Below are 9,415 nucleotides of genomic sequence, written 5' to 3' on the forward strand. Positions count from 1 at the left end.
CGGAGAAGTGTGAGGTAATGCACTTAGGGAGGGCAAATCGCAAAAGGGAATACGCAGTAAACGGGAATATAATGAGAGGGGTAAAGGAAGTGAGAGACCTTGGCGTGCATGTGCACAGGTCCCTGAACGTGGCACTACTGGTAAGTAAGGTTGTGAAGAAGGCATACGGAATGCTCTCCGTTATTAGCCGAGGTATAGAATACAAAAGCAGGGATGTAATGATGGAACAGTATAAAATGCTGGGAAGGCCACAGCTGGAGTATTGTGTGCAGTTCTGTTCACCACATTACAGGAAGGATGTAATTGCTCTGGAGAGAGTGCAGATAAGATTTACAAGAATCATAGAATCATAGAATCATAGAAGTTACAACATGGAAACAGGCCCTTCGGCCCAACATGTCCATGTCGCCCAGTTTATACCACTAAGCTAGTCCCAATTGCCTGCACTTGGCCCATATCCCTCGATACCCATCTTCCCCATGTAACTGTCCAAATGCTTTTTAAAAGACAAAATTGTACCCGCCTCTACTACTGCCTCTGGCAGCTCGTTCCAGACACTCACCACCCTTTGAGTGAAAAAATTGCCCCTCTGGATCCTTTTTTATCTCTCCCCTCTCACCTTAAATCTGTGCCCCCTCGTTATAGACTCCCCTACCTTTGGGAAAAGATTTTGACTATCGACCTTATCTATGCCCCTCATTATTTTATAGACTTCTATAAGATCACCCCTTAACCTCCTACTCTCCAGGGAATAAAGTCCCAGTCTGTCTAACCTCTCCCTGTAAGTCAAACCATCAAGTCCCGGTAGCATCCTAGTAAATCTTTTCTGCACTCTTTCTAGTTTAATAATATCCTTTCTATAATAGGGTGACCAGAACTGTACACAGTACTCCAAGTGTGGCCTCACCAATGCCCTGTACAACTTCAACAAGACATCCCAACTCCTGCATTCAATGTTCTGACCAATGAAACCAAGCATGCTGAATGCCTTCTTCTCCACCCTATCCACCTGTGACTCCACTTTCAAGGAGCTATGAATCTGTACTCCTCGATCTCTTTGTTCTATAACTCTCCCCAACGCCCTACCATTAACGGAGTAGGTCCTGGCCCGATTCGATCTACCAAAATGCATCACCTCACATTTATCTAAATTAAACTCCATCTGCCATTCATCGGCCCACTGGCCCAATTTATCAAGATCCCGTTGCAATCCTAGATAACCTTCTTCACTGTCCACAATGCCAGCAATCTTGGTGTCATCTGCAAACTTACTAACCATGCCTCCTAAATTCTCATCCAAATCATTAATATAAATAACAAATAACAGCGGACCCAGCACCGATCCCTGAGGCACACCGCTGGACACAGGCATCCAGTTTGAAAAACAACCCTCGACAACCACCCTCTGTCTTCTGTCGTCAAGCCAATTTTGTATCCAATTGGCTACCTCACCTTGGATCCCATGAGATTTAACCTTATGTAACAACCTACCATGCGGTACCTTGTCAAATGCTTTGCTGAAGTCCATGTAGACCACGTCTACTGCACAGCCCTCATCTATCTTCTTGGTTACCCCTTCAAAAAACTCAATCAAATTCGTGAGACATGATTTTCCTCTCACAAAACCATGCTGACTGTTCCTAATTAGTCCCTGCCTCTCCAAATGCCTGTAGATTCTGTCCCTCAGAATACCCTCTAACAACTTACCCACTACAGATGTCAGGCTCACTGGTCTGTAGTTCCCAGGCTTTTCCCTGCCGCCCTTCTTAAACAAAGGCACAACATTTGCTACCCTCCAATCTTCAGGCACCTCACCTGTAGCGGTGGATGATTCAAATATCTCTGCTAGGGGACCCGCAATTTCCTCCCTAACCTCCCATAACGTCCTGGGATACATTTCATCAGGTCCCGGAGATTTATCTACCTTGATGCGCGTTAAGACTTCCAGCACCTCCCTCTCTGTAATATGTACACTCCTCAAGAGATCACTATTTATTTCCCCAAGTTCCCTAACATCCATGCCTTTCTCAACCGTAAATACCGATGTGAAATATTCATTCAGGATCTCACCCATCTCTTGTGGTTCCGCACATAGATGACCTTGTTGATCCTTAAGAGGCCCTACTCTCTCCCTAGTTACCCTTTTGCCCTTTATGTATTTGTAGAAGCTCTTTGGATTCACCTTTGCCTGATCTGCCAAAGCAATCTCATATCCCCTTTTTGCCCTCCTGATTTCTCTCTTAACTCTACTCCGGCAATCTCTATACTCTTCAAGGGATCCACTTGATCCCAGCTGCCTATGCATGTCATATGCCTCCTTCTTATTTTTGACTAGTGCCTCAATCTCCCGAGTCATCCAAGGTTCCCTACTTCTACCAGCCTTGCCCTTCACTTTATAAGGAATGTGCTTACACTGAACCCTGGTTAACACACTTTTGAAAGCCTCCCACTTACCAGACGTCCCTTTGCCTGCCAACAGACTCTCCCAATCAACTTCTGAAAGTTCCTGTCTAATACCATCAAAATTGGCCTTTCCCCAATTTAGAATTTTAACTTTTGGGCCAGACCTATCCTTCTCCATAGCTATCTTAAAACTAATGGAATTATGATCACTGGTCCCAAAGTGATCCCTCACTAACACTTCTGTCACCTGCCCTTCCTTATTTCCCAAGAGGAGGTCAAGTTTTGCCCCTCTCTAGTCGGGCCATCCACATACTGAATGAGAAATTCCTCCTGAATACACTCAACAAATTTCTCTCCATCCAAGCCCCTAATGCTATGGCTGTCCCAGTCAATGTTGGGAAAGTTAAAGTCCCCTACTATTACCACCCTATTTTTCTTGCAGCTGTCTGTAATCTCCTTACATATTTGCTCCTCAATTTCCCGTTGACTATTTGGGGGTCTGTAGTACAATCCTATCAAAGTGATCTCTCCCTTCTTATTTTTCAGTTCTACCCATATGGACTCAGTGGGCGAACCCTCGGATATATCCCCTCTCACTACTGCCGTGATGTTCTCCCTAATCAAGAACGCAACTCCCCCTCCTCTCTTACCTCCTGCTCTATCTTTCCTATAGCATCTGTACCCTGGAACATTGAGCTGCCAGTCCTGCCCCTCCCTTAGCCATGTTTCAGTAATAGCTATAACATCCCAGTCCCATGTACCCATCCATGCCCTGAGTTCATCTGCCTTGCCCATCAGACTTCTTGCATTGAAATAAATGCAGTTTAATCTAGTCTTCCCTTGGTCTTTGCCCTGCTTTCTCAGACCATCTGTCCGGTCATGTTCTGTACACTCTCCCTTACTGCCTTTTGTTTCTGTCACCACTTTATTTCCCACTGACTTCCTGCATCGGTTCCCATCCCCCTGCCACATTAGTTTAAACCCTCCCCAACAGCACTAGCAAACACTCCCCCTAGGACATTGGTTCCAGTCCTGCCCAGATGCAGACCGTCCAATTTGTACTGGTCCCACCTCCCCCAGAACCGGTTCCAATGGCCCAGGAATTTGAATCCCTCCCTCTTGCACCATCTCTCAAGCCACGTATTCATCTTAGCTATCCTGTCATTCCTACTCTGACTAGCCCGTGGCACTGGTAGCAATCCTGAGATTACTACCTCCTCGTAGCTGCCAGGGTTTGAAAATTGCAGCTACGAGGAGGGATTGGATAGGCTGTGGTTGTTTTGCTTGGAGCAGAGGAGGCTGAGGGTAGACTTGATTGAGGTATACAAAATTATGAGGGGCATAGCTAGAGTCGACAGGAAGTACCTGTTTCCCCTAGTGGAGATTTCAAGAACAAGTGGACATTGATTTATGCTGATTGGCGGAAGGATTAGAGGGGACATGAGGAAAATCTTTTTTACCCAGAGGGTGTTGGGTGTATGGAATTCGCTGCCCGAATTGGTGGTGGAGACAGGGACCCTCAACTCTTTTAAAAAGCACCTGGACCTGCACCTAAAGTGCAGTAAGCTGCCGGGCTCTGGATCGGGTGCTGGAAGGTGGGATTAGAATGGGCACCTGGTTGTTCTTCGAGCCGGTGCGGACACGTCGGGCTCAAAGGCCCCCTTCTGTGCTGTATATTTTCAATGGTTCCATGGTTCTATGAATATCTTTTGATATTTTCTTATATAATGTTCTCTGCACGAGTCGGAAAGCAACAGATGTAAAAGTACAAGGATAAGTCTCTTCCATTTCTGTTCACATACATTACAAAACCAATCACTGGCCACTTTGCCTGTTGGACAAATCGTCTGATTTCGATGCTAATCTATTCATTTAGTGGGTCGTTACATGGTTAGTTGCTTCAACTGATTTTAAGACATGGCCCATTCTTATTGATGTTTTTGTAACATTATTTGGAAAACCTTCCTTCCAATTTGCTACAATTTGTGTATTTCAACAAAAATGTAGAAAACTCAATCTTCAAATGATTTCTTACAGTCTAGTTATCTTTATAACTGAAATGCACTTGTATTTTTCATCTCCTATTTGCATATTACATTCGTGCATTTTAAATACAATTACCTTTAATTATTGCATTTTTTCACTTGCTTTCATTTCAGTTCGAAGTACAATGCAACCACGTTAATATTCGAACCAGGAGCAGAAACACGGGCGGGATTTCCCACCCCCTAACACAGGGGCACAGAAACGAATCGCCACGGTGCAAATTCTGATTGATCGCGGGACACGCAGGGTTCCTGTGAGATTCTGGTCCTTTGTGACCCTGTTCCGTCGGACGGTACTTTTATCTGAAGGTTACAGGTAGAACCATCATTGAATCATCCATTGATCTTACACCTGTGACTGTTCATATTGTATTTATTCCCATTTATTTATTAATTCCACAATGTATTGCCAATTATTTTTATAATAAACCCTGTATTCACCTCCACAGGTAATAGAATTAGATTCTATTATTGGATGTCGTTAATGAGTTGCAGAGTTCACCCCGAACTCCAACAAATCACTGCGTTTGCTCCAAGGCTGAAGTATAATTTCCCTGTTTATTTCCCTTACTCACAATTAACTTAGTGACGATTGTGATCCTGTCTCGGGGGAAGTGCGGACTCTCCAAATGTGTCACTCGTTACCTGGTGTCCATGGCAGCGGCGGATCTACTGGTCGTTATCACTGATCTGATATTGAGGCACATTCACATTGTTTATTGGGAGCAGTTTCTTTTCCTGCGGTCAATCCTCGTGTGTAATATCCACGCCGTCCTGCTTTATGCAGCCACAGACTGTTCGGTCTGGTTCACCGTCACTTTCACCTTCGATCGATTTGTGGCCATTTGTTGCCAGAAGCTGAAAACTAAATATTGCACCAAGAGAACGGCGGCTGTGGTTCTGGGAACAGTGACTGTACTGAGCTGTTTGAAGAACACTTTCTGGTACTTTATGTTAACAAGTAAATATCAACTTAATAATAATTCATGGTTTTGCTATGTAACACTCGAAGTGACTGATTCACAATTGTGGACAGTAATCGAAATCCTTCATCATATTCTAACCCCGGGTGTCCCATTTGTTCTGATTCTGCTGCTCAAGTTTTCACCATCAGACACATTTTAGTGGCCAGCAGAGCCCGCAGGAGAATCCGGTGCCACAGCAGTGGGGAGAGTTCCAGTGACCCAGTGATGGAGAACCGCAAGAAATCAATGATTTTACTGTTTGTTATCTCAGGGAATTTCATACTGTTATGGGCGATGTTTAGGGTACATTCCTTGTGGAATCGGATGTGGCATTTTCTCGGTGATGTTGGATCTCTTCTTGGATATATACAAGAAATAGGATTTATGCTTCACCTTCTGAGTTGCTGCACAAACACTTGCATTAATGCCGTGACCCAGACTAAGTTCAGAGAGCAGTTGAAGAAAGTGGCGAAATATCCTTTTACTGTAATTATTAAATCATTTAAATAACTGAAAGAGCTGCAGGCTTTTCCGAAATCGAAAACAGCGCTATCCAATATTATGTCCAATCCACTCTCCCCGGTGTAATTGGAGATCCCAGAGTGGCCGATAATCTGTTCTCTGGAGAGAATGAGTCGCAAATCTGAACCGGGATGGTGGAATAATCTGCCGACGAACATTCTAAGGTGAATTGTCGGAGGTCCGAGTCGGAGGACATTCCCAGGGACCATCCGATAAAAACTTACATTCCCACAGAACAGCCACTGAACAATTATATTCCCAGGATCAGTCTGGTAAAGAGATACCTTTCCAAGGGAAATCCGGTAAATACTTACATCCCCAGGCACTGTCAATAAAAACGTGCATTCCCAGGAATCATCAGGTAAGCACTAACATTCCCAGGGACCATCAGGTAAGCACGAACATTCCCAGGGACCATCAGGTAAGCACTTACATTCCCAGGGACCATCAGGTAAGCACTAACATTCCCAGGGACCATCAGGTAAGCACTTACATTCCCAGGGACCATCAGGTCAGCACTAACATTCCCAGGGACCATCAGGTAAGCACTTACATTCCCAGGGACCATCAGGTAAGCACTTACATTCCCAGGGACATTACGGTAAACACTTACATTCAAAGGGACCGTCCAGCAAACAAATACATTTCCAGCGACCATATGGTGTATACTTACATTGAAATATAGAACATTTACGGTACAGAAGGAGGTCATTTGGCCCCTCATATCTGTGCCGGTCGAAAAAGCTACCCAACCTAATCCCACTTTCTGGCACTTGGCCTGTAGTCTTTTAGGCTATGGCACATCAAGTACATATCCAAGTACTTTTTAAATGCGATGAGTGTTTCTGCCTCTCCCACCCTTTCAGATGGTGAGTTCCTGACCCCCACCACCCTCCTTCTACCAATTACTTGAAATCTATGACCCCTCGTTATTGACCTCTGTGGTAAGGGAAACAGGTCCTCCAAATCCACTCTATCTCGGTCCTTCATAATTTTGTATAACTCAATTAAATCACACCTCAGCCTCCTCAGTTCCAAGGAGACCAACCCCAGCCTATCCAATCTTTCCTCCTCTTGGCTGAAATTCTCCAGTCCTGGCAACATCCTCTTGAATCCCTTCTGTACCCTCTCTTCTGCAATCACATCTTTCCTATAATGTGGTGACCAGAACTGGACGCAGTACTCAAGCTGTGGCCTAACCTGTGTTTCATACAGTTCTAGCATAACCTCCCCGCTCTTATAGTCTATGCCTCAGCTAATAAAGGAAAGTATCCCTTGTGCCTTCTTAACCACCTTGTCTACCTGTCCTGCTACCTTCAGGGATCAGTGGACATGCACTCCAAGGTCCCTATCTTCCTCTACACCTTTCAGTATCCCCCCCACCATTGATTGTGTACTTCCTTGCCTCGTTTGCCCTCCCCAAATGCATAATTTCACACTTCTCCGGATTTAATTCCATTTGCCACTTTTCTGCCCACCTGAGGATTCCATTGATATCTTCCTGCAGTCTACAGCTTTCATCCTCACTACTAACTACACGGCCAATTTTTGGATCATCTGCAAACTTCTTAATCATGCTCCATACACTAAGGTCGAAATCATTAATGTGTACCACAGAAAGCCAGGGACCAGTACTGAGCCCTGCAGAACCCCACTGGAAACAGCCTTCCAGTCACAAAAACACCCGTCGACCATTAGCAATTGCTTCCTTGCCACTAAGCCAATTTTGGATCCAATTTGCCACTTTCTTTTCGATCCCGTTGGCTTTTACTTTGCTGACCAGTCTGCCATGTTGCACCTTGTCAAAAGCCTTGCTAAACTCCATGTAGACTACATCAACCCCACTACCCACATATACTCTCCTTTCACCTCCTCAAATAAGTCAATCGAGTTGGTCAGACACGACCTTCCCATAACTAATCCATGCTGACAGTCCTTGATTAATCCGTGCCTTTCTAAATGACGATTTATACTGTCCCTCATAATTCATTCCAATAATTTGCCCACCACCGACATTAGACTGACTGGCATGTAATTATTAGGTGTATCCTTTTCTCCCTTTTTAAACAATGGTACAGTGTTCCAATCCTCTGACACCACGCCTCCAGCCAGGGAGGATCGGAAAATGATGGTCAGAGCCTCCGCTATTTCCTGCCTTGCTTATTTTAGAAGCCTGGGATACATTTCATCCGGGCCTGGCGATTTATCTACTTTCAATGATGCTGAACCCCTTAATACTTCCACTCTTACTATGATTATCCCATTCAATATTTCACACTTCTCCTCCTGAACTACAACCTCTGCTTCATCCCCTTCTTTTGTGAAGACAGACACAAACTATTCGTTAAGAACCATATCCACAGATGCAGGGTCCATATGGTAAACACTTAATTCCCAAGGGAACATTAGGCAAACACTTACGTATGCACCTGGTGTCCAGTAAACACTTTTATTCCCAGGGATCGTACAGTAAACATCTGCGTATCCTATCAATAATTACATTGCAATGAGCCATCCGGTGAACACATGGTAGGGCGCAGGAACTGTGACATCACGATATCACACATGATATTTGACAACAAGATATGGTATATGAAGTGTGACGCCACAGTATGATGTCGGAAGTTTGGCATGACGATATGATATATGGAGCATGAAGAGTGACATCACGATATGATATCCGGAGTAAGGCATCATGGTGTGATAAATGAAGTGTGACATCACGGTTTAGTTCAAGAAGTGTGACGTCACGGTATGATGAATGAAGTGTGACATCAAGGTATGATGCATGACGTGTGACATCACGCAATGCTGCATGAATTGTGACACCACGTAATGGTGAATGAAGTGTGACATCATGGTATGATATATGAAGTGTGATATCATGATATGCATGAAGTGTCTCAGCACGAGTGTATTGAAATATGACATAGCGATATGTTGCACGAACTCGGGCATCATGGTATGATGTATGATGAGTTACATCACGGTACGATGCATTCATCAAGTGTGACATCACAGTAGGATGGATGAAGTGTGACATCAAGATACGATGTATGAGGTGTAACATCACGGAATTACGTATGAACTGTTACATCACGGCAAGATGTATGAGGTATGACATCACGGAATAATTTATGAAGTGCGACATGAAGGTATCATGTACGAAATGTGACGTCACTGCATGGTGTATGAAACGTGACGTCACTGAATGAGGTATGAAGCGTGACATCACCGAACAATGTATGAAGTGTGACGGCATGGGATGATGAATGCAAAGTGACATCACGGTATGATGTATGAAGTGTGACGTCATGTCATGATGCATGAAGTGTGACATCACAGTATGAGTTATATAAAATGACATCACGATATGATGCATGAAGTTTGACCTCACAGTATGAAGATCTGAACACAATACTCATCTGCAGCCGAACCAGTGTTTTAGTAAGGTTTAGCATAAATTCCTTGCTTTTGTAT

The 9,415-nt window shown here is 44.2% G+C and overlaps 1 pseudogene; it reads left to right on the forward strand.

Annotated features, from left to right (window-relative positions):
* Positions 1–5,102: 5,102 nt before the first annotated feature.
* Positions 5,103–5,923, forward strand: LOC137319826 (probable G-protein coupled receptor 139; annotated as a pseudogene).
* Positions 5,924–9,415: the final 3,492 nt, after the last annotated feature.

This window comes from Heptranchias perlo, unplaced genomic scaffold, assembly GCF_035084215.1.
Source record: "Heptranchias perlo isolate sHepPer1 unplaced genomic scaffold, sHepPer1.hap1 HAP1_SCAFFOLD_90, whole genome shotgun sequence".
In the NCBI taxonomy this organism is placed as follows: domain Eukaryota; kingdom Metazoa; phylum Chordata; class Chondrichthyes; order Hexanchiformes; family Hexanchidae; genus Heptranchias; species Heptranchias perlo.